Here is a 12347-nt window from a genome sequence, read left to right on the forward strand (position 1 = left end):
GGCAGATAGAAGTCACTATGTCCTGGTGTGAGTCACTAGGGCACAAGGAAGGTCCGCTTTGAGTTGCTGCCCCGTGTGTGGCAGCTCTCGGCACAGACATCACTGCAGGAAACGATGCTAAGTTGTGTCGCGGATACGCATGCACCATTACGCCTGAAACCCAGAGGAGACGGGGTCTGCTGTGCGTATTTCCAGTGACTCAGAATTCTGAGTCTCGGCTTCGGTTCGCTCATACCCCTGGGCTTCTCCTTTTCTCATCAGCAAAACCCATATTCAGATTTCCACGTGCATTTGTCCCAGACCTTGAAGCGGTTGCGCCCTTCATGCCCTCACGCCGCTGTCTATCCATTCACCCACCCACCTCGAACATTTACTGATCTCTCACTGCTTACACAAATGCCAAGCCAGGAGACCCAAGCAAAGAGCCACTGGGCCGTGGTTAATGTCTCCCCAACCCCACCCCCACCCCCAGCTGCTCAGAGTGAGGAGCAAGGAGCGAGAATGGGCGTGATTTCGGCGGGATGTGTTAATGGCCGCAGTGCAGGTGCGTGCAGAAATCATGTTCAGCTGTGGGAAGGACTGTGGTAGGGAGCTTGTGGGTCGGCATGTAGGAGGGAATGGGTGCAGACAGCTTTGCCTGGGTTGCAGATGTGTCAGCCTTCCAGGGCCTTGCTCCTTGACAGTCACCACGCCATCAACAATTCATGGCAGCACATACGAAGGTACTGGTCCTTCCTGCTAAGCCTTTCTTTAATTTCCAAGCGTTTTGTTAGAAGACTAAGCCTTCATTTATGAAGAATACGCCTAGGTGCAGAGTGACCCATCCCCTGTCTGCGTATGATGGGGGATTATCGGATGACCTCCACTTCAGGCTCCCTGCTCTGACTCAGCTCAGCCGTGTGGTGCCCTGAGCTGATGATGCTCTATTCTCAGATGCATCGATGGGGGCTCATCCTCCAGGGGTCTAGTAGCTCTCAGTTTCTCCCTCCCAGGGCTTTCAGACGTGGAGGTTCCATGGAAGGAAGGCAAGTCTGCTTTTGTAATGCACACAGGGGAAGAGGATATATAAAGACAAATGCTTAGGCAGCCGGGAGAGATAAATAATGACTCCTCTTGCCCTGACGGCCACACAGGGACTTTGAGTCCCAAGGGACGCGCAGCATTAAAGCGTAGGTGAGAACTCCAGATGAGAGTTTTGCGGTTGTTCTGAACAGGGCTCTGACCTGCTCTGCGTGCTCGGGAACTTGGGTCTGCTGAGACGAACCCTCTCCCCATGCCTCACGATGCTCAGGGGTACAGCTGAGAGTCCAACGTGGTAGCTCTGGGTGGCTGCTTTGGTTATCGATAGTCACAGCCAGGGGAGGGTGTTGAGTTGAGGGTAGCCTCCCCTTAAAATACCACCTCCAGCCGTTGTCATCAGTTACCCCGTGGGCTGCTTAACAGTAACAGATAGTTACCGATGGCACTGACACCACACGGAGAAATAAAACCTTGGGCACTGACCACATGGGGCGTCTCAACTTGTGGGAGGTAGGAGAGTTAGGGAATGCCACAGAAACTGTCAGAAGCACGAGGCCATTTCCAGTCAGGCCTAATGTGCTTTCTGCCCACTGTGATAAACACCATGACCAAAAGCTACTTGGGGAGGACAAGGTTTATTTGACTTAGAGGGTACAGTCAATCACTGAGGAAAGTCAGTCCAGGAACTCAAGCAGGAACCTAGAGGTAGGAACTGAAGCGGAGACCATGGAAGAGTACTGCCTATTGGCTGGATCTTCCTGGCTTGCTCAGCCTTTTTTTTTTCTTTTTTTTTTTTTTTTTTTTTTGGTAGAACCCAGGACTATCAGTCCAGGAACAATACCACCCGCAGTGCACTGGGCCCTCCCATATAAATCATTAATCAAGAAACTGCCCCATAGCCATGTGCAAAGGCCAATCTGCTTGGAGGCATTTCCTCAGTGGAGAATCCCTCTTCCCAGGCAGCTTAGTTGGTGTCCAATTGGTAAAAGTTAATCGGCACCCATTTCTTTTTGTTTGTTTATTTTTTATTGTTTATTTTATTTGCTTACACTTCAAATGCTATCCCCTTCCAGGTCACCACATCCCCCTTCCCCCTCCCCTGCAAGACCCCTATCTCATATCCCCCACTCCAGCAAATTCTCATGAGTTATTTTGAAGCTTCCCAATCATCCCTTTAGAAAATGAATGCAGAAGCTTGTTTGCAACAATGTTTATGGAATATCTGGTGTGTTGCTGTTGTTGCATAGGAGTGCAGGGGGTAGTGGGGTGCTGGTGGGGGGTGTTATATGTCCGCGTGTCTAGGTAAAGGCGTGCTCACTCTAGCATGTTTAGAATGCAGTTCTGATGACATGAAGATGTCTCAGAGTGATGGAACATGTATGGGCTTAGATCTCTCCTGTGCTGTGGTCCACTCAGGAATGAGTCTGCCAGTTGATGCCCGTCTGATGTCCCAACTGATGGACAAACTGTGCCAGGTCTCAGAGACTCAGCATGGGACCTGTTAGGGACAAGGGCACTTCTTTACAGAGCATGACACGGATGTTTCAGAGACAGCAGGCAGTCGTTGGCTTTGAGGGTGACCTCCTTGGGCAGTGAATGCACAGTGTTCTTGTCTAGAGCCCAGCAGGGCTCACCCTCAGCGGACTCAGATGACAGTAGAGCAATAGAGATGTCAGTGAATCCATCCCCTGGGAGTCAGGCGTCCCAGTCCACGTGCTAGTGACTCATAGCAGGAGAGAAGAAAGCCCTGTCACTGTGGTCATCTGCTATGCCAACTTTCCAACAAGCCTGAATGTTGCCCAAAAGCACAGAACATTCGAAGGGAAGTTTTACAACGAAGGGGAGGGGTCTTCCCATTCTACAGCTGCCCTTTGGGGCCGGGAGCCCTGTGGGAGCCACATCATGCCATGTTGCTGGACTGGAAGAGGAGTATGGACAGGAGGGTTCACTACGAAATTGTTTGCAGCTTTTCCATTTAAATGACTCTGAAATTTTGCACAGGCAACCGGACTGAGATGCGGAGTCTCTGTGGCTTTCTTCTTGGTGTGGAATTTAACCTCCACCTCCACAGAGCCTTTGGTTTGTATTCATTCAACCTTGAAGACCAATTCTTAGGGCTTCATTCACCTTCCCGGAGCCTGGGAACTGCTGTGTTTCAGAGGCAGCTGGCAGTTTGTGGGAAGCAGCACACTAGCTTCCCCCAGCTCTGTCCCATTTCCAGGGACAGCCATTTCTCTTTTGCCGTGCAATTTCAGGAAGATGTTCCCCCCTAACCCAAGACTTCTGATTCTCCTGCACCCTACCTGCTCTCTGTACCTCACTCCAGCTAGATTAATTCTTCTCTCCTCGTTTCTTGTATGTCTTAACTCTAACAATGAAATAGCTATCCCTTTTTTTTTTAAATGGAGTATTGATTTTTAAATGTTGCAACTCGATTCTGGCAGGGAAAAGAACATTATTAATTCAAATATTGGTGTTCTTGGGTTTGACTCCATCTCATGGCTTTGAAATTGGATCAGGTTAAAAGTCTGGTCTTTCCTCTGTCTGACTTCGCTTGTTTTGCCTGTCTGGAATAAGCCATCAGAGGTGTAATATTGAAATCCCATGGAAACCTCTCTTGGTCCTGTCTCTCACTTTTTTTTTTCTAAAGGTGACAGACAGCTTTCCATTCTGTGTCATCTGAGCATGTGCACAAGGCGTTACATTAAATTACGTGTTTCACAGTAGAAATCAGTGTCTCTGACTTTAACCGGCTCGTGGCACTCAGCATAGCATCTGACATTTTGTAGCTGAAGATTCCGTGGTTCCTTTACAATGTAGCATTCCAGCAGGTGCTACTGTTTACTCTAACTCTCCCCCACTCATGGATGACTTCATTGTGTCTTATTTTGTTTTGGGGGAACTTTTTCTTAACATTCTCAACAGGTGCACACTGACTTTGCTGTCAAGCCTTTAAGCCTGCAGATAATGGCATCTCCCAGAGGGAAGCCACGGTGGGATGCTGTACTGTATTTAGTTGTATTTAGTTTTACGTCAACTTGACACAAGCTGGAGTCATTTTGGAAGACAGAACCTCAGTTGAAAAAAATGTTCTCACAAGATTGGCTTGTGGGCAAGCCTGTGGTGCATGTTCTTAATTAATGATTGATCGGGGGTTGGGGGGCTAACCCATGGTGGTGGGTTGGTGGTCCTGGGTTATATTAGAAAGAAGACTGGGTAAGCTAAGGAACAAACCAGTAGTCAGCACATCTCCACGGCCTCTGACATCAGCTCTTCCTCTCCAGGTTCCTGCCATGATAGTTTCTGCCTGGGTGATGGGCCATAGAGGGAGCCTAAGCTGACGTAAACCCTTTCCTCCCCAAGTTATTTATTGTCACAGTGCTTAACCACAGGAATAGTAACCCCAACGAAGGCAAACACAACAATGCCAGTATTAAAATGGCTAGCTGTGGCAAGTCCCATGGCCTCCCTTAACTCAAGGTTGCCTGTCACTGATATACAGGTCCCTCAGACCCTTGCATTCCTGAGCGTTAAGTTCTTTATACAGAGCATCCTTCTGTATATATTTTCTCATAGAAGGAAGAGAAATGAAACATTCAAAACATAATGCTCCTCTTTGTAAAGTTACAGGCTAACCAATGAGGTATGACTAGAGCGTCAATAAAGCCAGTAGGATTAAATGGGCCTTTTAACTATCAGGGTGGGGAGAGGCTTTTAGTGTAAGCAGAAAGAAAGGCCCAAGCAGGGGCTGGTTTCTTACCTCGGAGTCCTATGGGACCTTGCACATGGGTGTGGAAATAGTGAAGGGGTAGAGAGCTCCTGGTCACATCTTGGCTGTGCCATTTCTCAGTGGCCCCAATGACACACCCCTTACTTCCTCATCTGTAGAGAGCCACTAATGTGTGATTTCATCTACATCAATATGTGACAATGATGGTTCCACTCCCAAGGGCCACGGGGCTGGCCCGGGGTAGAACGTTCCTACTGAACCTGTGCTGCTTCCAGTCTAATTTGTTAGGTGCACTTGTGCAGGATCTCCGTACTCCCCCACTTCTGGAACAAATGTGCACAGCATGCTCTGGGACCCTCTGGCCTCTTTGATATCTTACTCCCATATGGAGGAAGGATAACGGAGTTACAAGGGCAGTAAAAACTCAATCTTGTGGTTGTGGTCATCGTAGCTTCCTGTTTGCACAGAAGAGCCTCCTCACAATGTCCTGTCCATTCTACAGTCATGCTGATGCCTTCCCTCAGACTTATTTGATACCGGTTTCTATTCAAGAGGGATGTGCTATGTACGATTCCACCTTGCAGGTGGGCCAGCGGCCTCTGGATGAATTACCTTGTGTTTGTTGAGCCACAGCGAGCCAGCTTTGGCTTAGATGAATTCTCAACAGAGTAAAATATGTTAGCCGAGTTTAAAAGCCCATCCATATTGCTGGTTTACTTTCCTTCTTAGAGAGTGTAGAGTAGATCCGTGTTTTACTCCATTTGCACAGAAGGGAGATGGCTGCGTAAGAAAATGCCGGACCATGTTCCATACCTGAAATCAAAGCATTTTTCTTTTTAGTACCCTCGTCTGTATTACGTAGCATGTGATTGATGGAGACGGAGTAATGCTCCTTTGACATAACTACCGTGTGCACAGGAGCCGATAGCATCTGTGGGGAAGGCCTAGTTCTGTAGCGTTGGAAACAAGCCTCTGTTCCTAACTCTGCCCTTCTCCATCCCTGTGCAACAGGACAGGCGGTGACTTCCTGGGTCTTGAGTTCCTTGTCTCTCCAGAGCTTATGGGGATCATATCTATGATGGGAAGAATCTACAAAATTGATCCAACCTTCCTATAAAGGACACAGCAAGGGCCAGAGAGCTGTGTCATGATATATGCTATTAATGTTTCCTTCTGGAGCCTCGGGTGTGGGAGGACCTTTATACTCGAGCGAGAGCTAGTTGGCCTGTCCATCATCGGGTCAAGCACTTAGCTTGTGGGTGCTGCTCTCCTTGATGCTTGTTATCCAGACCGACACCCAGTAAACATGATCAGCTGGAGGGTGCTGGAAGGTACCCCAGAGAAGCTTTAGGGTTAAGGGAACTCAGGTCAGAGGTCACCAGTCTTTCCTGGGTGATGTCTGGCAGAAGATCTAGAGGAAGTGCCCTGTGCCTTCCTAAAGATGGCCATGGGTTTGGAGGAAAGCTACAGAGGAAGCATATGGTAAGGAGAAGTATTTTCTGATCATGGAGTAGAGTCCACCAGTGTGAGGGACTCAGGGTTGTTATCAACAAGTACATCAGAGTGAGTCACTCATAAGCAACTGACCCTTATTCCTCCTGCTTCTGGAAGCCACGGCCTGAACTCGAGGTGGCAGCACAGGGGAGGGGGCTCTGGTGAGGGCCTCTTCAGTTAAGGACAGCTAACTTCTCCTCCAGTCTTCTCAGGGGAGACAGAGCCTGGGTGTCTTCTGGGAACTCAAGGGCACCATCAGAACCTTACTCTCTCCCAGAATCCCCACAACTGGAACTCCCATGCTGGGCCTTGGGACATCACTATCAGGACTTGCAGGGACACAAACCTGCAGTCCCTCACAGGCAGGATGCTTGTCTTAGAAACATAGCTCCAAGAGACACAGGCAGATAGACTCTGCTCCTGGCCCCAATGCTTCGCTCTCTTCCCTGCTGATCTCTGAGCTCTCACGCACCGAGAGCAGGTCGCACTCGGGAAGTTGGGTCCCTGACAGACTGTCCCAAGGGCTGTCAGGCTGCTGGAACTATCAGGAGTAGCAAGAAAAGAAGGCGTTTGTGTATATGTGAAGCTTCCGTCTCCACGGCTGGCAACCGGAGTGTTTAAGATAATACTGGAGAGGCAGCTGTGCTGGCTTTACAGCACTTGAGGAGGGGGAGGATTTTCACAGAACTGAGGCCAGCCTGGGTTACACAGTGAGTTCTAGGCTAGCCTGGGTTATACTATAAACCTCTGCATCAAAACAAACAAAACGACAACAAAGGAAAACATAAGGGAAAATATGAGGTCATGGTATCTCTGGGCTCTTTGCAGCTGCTGTCCTATTGGGAGCCAGTGGCCTTGGGCTTCACTTTGCCTTCTTGGTGTAGGTGTGTATGTGTGTGTCCACATGTGGGTGTGTGTATGCGTATGTACATGTGTTTGTATGTGTGTGCCTGTGTGTAGTGTGAAATGTATGTGTGTACATATATATGTGTGCACGTATGTATGTGTATTGCCTGTGTCTGTGTGTGTGTATGTTTGTGTGTATGAGTAGTAGGGAGTTCATTAGGTCCTTTGGGATTCTCTCTATCCTGGAACGTCTGGGTCTCCAAGAGGAGACACAGTACCTGGCTGAGCTGGAGAGGCAACTGTGCTCAGAGAGCAGAAGGCACAAAAGAGCTCAAAAAAGACTGAGAGCCTGAAGCCTGGGCAGTAGAGGGCTGGGGCTGCTAGCTCTGTGTGGCCTCTCGTGTCTCCTAGAGATTTAGGGATGAGTTGTTTAAAGCACACACATATGCGCACGTGCATACACACACACTCTCTCTCTCTCTCTCTCTCTCTCTCTTTTTGTGTCTCTCTGTCTCTGTGTCTCTCGGTGTGTGTTTATCTCTGTCTCTCTGTCTCTCTCTGTGCCTCTGTCTCTCACACACACACATTGTCTATGTGTGTTTCTGTGTCTCTATCTCTGTGTCTCTCTTTCTCTGTCTCTTTGTTTCTCTATCTGTCTCTGTCTCTTTGTCTTTTTCTGTCTGTCTGTCTGTCTGTCTGTCTGTCTCTCTCTCACACACACACACACACACACACACACACACACACACGAACAACAAGAACATGGTGCAGTTGGGATTGACAAACCTTAGAGCCCCCAGGCATCTCAGCAGAGCCTGCTCGAGCTGTGGACACTGGTGGAGGAACTGAGTTTTCTGGCCACCTGGGCACCAAAGCACCGGGCAGTGCCTGGCCCGGCGGAGCCTCATGCTGTTGCCCCAGCAACTTCTGTTCTTCACTTCAGAGCAGGTGGAAATGTCAGAGGAAGCCTTTGTCACGACAAACACACGAGAAAGACTCCAGTTAGGTGAAAAATCATTGCTTTAGTTTCATTCCTGTTGCTGTTATAAAAAATACCCTGACCAACACAACAGCTTAAGGGAGAAAAGAGTTGGAGTTTACGGTCCCAGGTTCTATAGACCCTCATTTTGGGGAAGTCAAGGTGGGAACCTGGAACAGCTGGTCGCGTCACATCTCCACTCAAGAGCAGAGAGCAATGAATGCATTCGTGCCGAGAGCCGGGCTGGCTTTCTCGACCCTTAGACAGTCTACATCCTCACACCAGGGAAGGGTGCTGCCCACGGCCACACTGGCTGTTCCTCCATCAGGTGAAGCAGTGAAGACTATTCCTCACACACGCGCCTCAGCTAGACAAACCTTCTTGAGACTCTTTTTCAGCTGATTCTGGATGGCATCCAACTGTCGACTTAAAGTAACCATCATAATTGTCTGTGGTATCTTTGGAAACATCCCAACCCTACCTGAGTTCTCCACTGTCTCTCACTGCATTCTGTTCCAGCCACGCCCACCTCCCGCCTCCCTACCTTTAAGGCTTGGCGATGAATGTGCTCACCGCCCCCTCTTTGCTCCTGCATCAGGGAATGTTCCATTTTCCTCCGACACCTACTTAAAATGTTTGTTTGTTTATTTATTTACATTCCAGCCATTGCCTCCCTCCCACAGTTCCTCCTCCCCATTACCTCTGAGAGAGCACCATCCCCACCTCCCTCTTCCCTGGGGCCACAAGTCTCTCCAGGATTAAGTGCATCCTCTCCCACTGAGGCCAGACCAGGCAGTCCTCTGCTACACATGTGCTCAGTCCTCGGACCGCCCAGGTATGCTGCCCGGTTGGTGGCTCAGCCTCTGGAAGCTCCCTGGGGTCTGGCTTAGTTGAGACTGCTGGTCTTCCTATTGGGTTGCCCTCCCCTTCAGGAGTCAATCCTTCCCATAATTCAACCATAGGGTTCCCTGACTTCAGTCCAACTGCATCTATCTGAGTCAGCTGCTGGTAGGACCTCTCAGAGGACAGCCATGACAGGCTCCCGTCTGTAAGCACATCATAGCATTTGTTATAGCATAGTGTCAGGCCTTGGTGCCTCCCACCCACCATGAGATGGATCCCATGTTGGGCCGGTCATTGGACTTCCTTTCCTTCTGTTTCTTCTTCATTTTTGTCCCTGCTGTTCTTTTAGACAGTAATAGTTCCGAGTTAGAAATTTTGACTGTGAGTTAGTAATCCTTGTCTCTCTGCTTGAGGCTCTGTCTGTCTACTGGAGGCAGACTCTTCCAGTTCCCCCTCCTCAGTATAGGGCATTTTGATTTTGGCTAAGGTAGCCCCCATTGAGTCCTGAGAATCTTTCACATCCTGGGTCTCTGGCACTTTCTGGAGGGCCCCTCCTCTTTCTTTCCCCTCCCCAATGCTGCATATTTCCATTCATTCTCCTGGCCCTCTGGGCTTCCCTCCTGTCCCCGCCCCCCCATCTCTGATTAAAACATTCTTTTTAGCTGTGTAAGCAAATGTACAAAAGCCTGACATGTCTCTACATTACTTTTTGAAATGTACTTCCTCTGTTTCATTCACCAAAAGGTAACGTGCAACCCTATATAAGTATCTGCTTAAAAACAGAAAAGGGAGACCCCCTGTGGTGTTTGGAATGGTCTTAGGGAGAGCCTTGCTCAGGCTAGCATCTGACAGTGACAGAGATGTCACTTCAAGAACTGTCTATGCAGCAGCGCTTACAGGTCTATAATTACTCCAGCGACACTGAGTACACAGTCTTCTAAAGGTCTGGCTTGACGCACGGTTAAAATTGCCGAGATGGAAAAGAATAGAAGGCCCGCGCCTCCGTCAGGGATTGCTCTGAGGGGGTTGATTCTGGTAAGTGTTTTAGCACCGGGAACAAAGAGTGCTGGGCTCTTCCTGGCAGGAACGAGGCATTGAATGATCTCTGTTGCCAATTAATGGAAGCAAATGGATCTTCTGCCTTCAGCCAAGTGGCAGCTGCACCAGACAATCAGAATCTGATTCCTCAGTACTCCGTCACCTTCCTGCATGCTGAGGTAGGAGGTCGGTCACATCGTAGGAGAATGGTGGATGAAGAGAATCTCCTTCATAGACCTTAGAAGCCCAGGCAGCTATGTGCTGCCATCTGAAATAACAAAGTGACATATGCATTTTGTGTGCACTTTCTTTGCACATGTGAATGCACACACACATGTAAACATACAGGTACACATGTATATGCACATAAGCACACATGCATGCACATAAGCACACATGCATTCACACATATGCCACACATAATGCACTCCCAGGCACATGCATATACATATGTGCACACACATGTGTACACATGCATACAAGTACACATACATGCGTATATACAAACAAACACACACATTTATACTCTCATTTTACGAACAGGTACACATTTAGTACCTATAGAGATACTAAGATCCTGGTAAAATCCATGCTTTATTTAAAGACATCATCAAATTCCTGCTTGGCCGTGAAATGAAGTTCTCAGCCAGCCATGGGACTGTTAGCATGGTGGCCATGTTCAGAGGGTAGCAGGAAGGTGCAGTTCATGGGAAAAAAAGTAACCATTAAAAGAATTACTTGTGAGGAATTTGGGCATGTTCAGAAGGTACAGAAATACAGGAGTGTTATTTTAGATTGTTTTCAAATAAAAATGAACACAAAAATTTCACTACAACCTAACAGAATGCTTAAGCTCAAGTCATACCTTTTCTTGGTGATTCAGTTAAGACAAAGTATTTGTGCAAAAAAAAAATACCCATGGGGAAAATCTGATATTTGGATATAAACCATGCAAGTGTTGGCTGAAATACGCTAATAATTATGATTTTCGTTTTTAGTGAGGTTGATCCTGAGTCACATTTTTTTCCTGTCTATGATTAGGCAGGAGGAGAAATTCACCCTTGGGAATGATAAAATTATATTGTCAGATTATGGGCAAACCTTTGTCATCCCGCTCTCGTAGCTCAGCCAGGTTTCTCCACACTTAATTGGCTTCATTTTATGTACAGTTTGTGAAGCAGGGGCGGACGCGTCTCAGCTTCAGCCTTGTAGCGCATGCGGTGTGGTGTTCGCGCCGCAGACGCAACAGACAGGCCCGGGCAGGTGCAGGGTCACCAGGGGTGTTTGGCTTCTGTGCTAGTTAAACTTGTCATGTTGACCCAACCTTGAAGTACCTGTGAAGAAAGGCTTTGTGAGAAGTTATTTACGTCAGGTTGGCTTGTGGGTGTGTCTATGGCTATGGCGGATTGCCCTGATGGTTAATTGATGTAGGGAAACCTAACCCATTGTGGGCGGCTCCATTCCCTAGACAAAGGGTCCCAAACTGGACAAGAGGTAAGAAACTTAGCTGAGCAGAGCAAGCAAGCATAGGATGACATGATGTGGCCGACTTCAAGAGTTCCTGCCTTGACTTCCTCACGATGTAGCATGTGATGGTTTGAATATGCTTGGCCCATGGGAAGTGACACTATTAGGAGGTATGGCTTTGTTGGAGTGGGTGTGGCTCTGTTGGAGTGGGTGTGGCTTTGTTGGAGTGGGTGTGGCTTTGTTGGAGTGGGTGTGGCTCTGTTGGAGTGGGTGTGGCTCTGTTGGAGTGGGTGTGGCTCTGTTGGAGTGGGTGTGGCTTTGTTGGAGTAGGTGTGCCTTATTGGAGGAAATGTCACTGCGTAGTCATGTTTTGAGGGCTCCTAGTACTCAGGCTCCACCCAGTGCAGAAGAGATAGTCTCTTCTGGCTGCAATTGAATCAAGATGGAGAACTCTCAGCTCCTTCTCCAGCACCATGTCTGCCTGGATGCTTCCTGCCATGATGTTAGTGGACTGAACCTCTGAACCTGTAAGCCAGCCCCAATTAAACGTTGTCCCTTGTAAGAGTTGCCTTGGTCATGGGGTCTCTTCACATAATGCAAGCAATGGCTAGGATACAGTGTAATTTGGAATCATAAGTCAAACAACCTCTTTTCTCCCTAAAGTCACTGCTTTCCAGGATACTTTGCCATAGCAGTAGGAACAAGCGAACAGCTTCCGAGGGTAACTGGGCATGGCAGGCCAGCAGCTGTAAAAGGATAGATTTCAGCTTAGTCCAAGGACGATGGTTTCACAGCTCGAACCACCCACCTCGGGTAGACTGAACACTGGGTGGGGCCAGGGTGGTGACTACTGGTGTGGTTTCTGACCTTGAACCTACGTAGTTCTATGAGAGGAAATCTATTGAGAAGGGAGGCTGTCTTTTATCGAGT

The 12347-nt window shown here is 48.4% G+C and overlaps 1 protein-coding gene across 2 annotated transcripts in view; it reads left to right on the top strand.

Moving 5' to 3' along the window:
• The window catches only part of Spock1 (SPARC (osteonectin), cwcv and kazal like domains proteoglycan 1), a 473240-nt gene that overhangs the window by 208901 nt on the left and 251992 nt on the right, over positions 1-12347 (top strand). The gene's annotated exons all lie outside the window — the stretch shown is intronic.

This window comes from Rattus rattus, chromosome 14, assembly GCF_011064425.1.
Source record: "Rattus rattus isolate New Zealand chromosome 14, Rrattus_CSIRO_v1, whole genome shotgun sequence".
NCBI classification, from domain to species: Eukaryota; Metazoa; Chordata; class Mammalia; order Rodentia; family Muridae; genus Rattus; species Rattus rattus.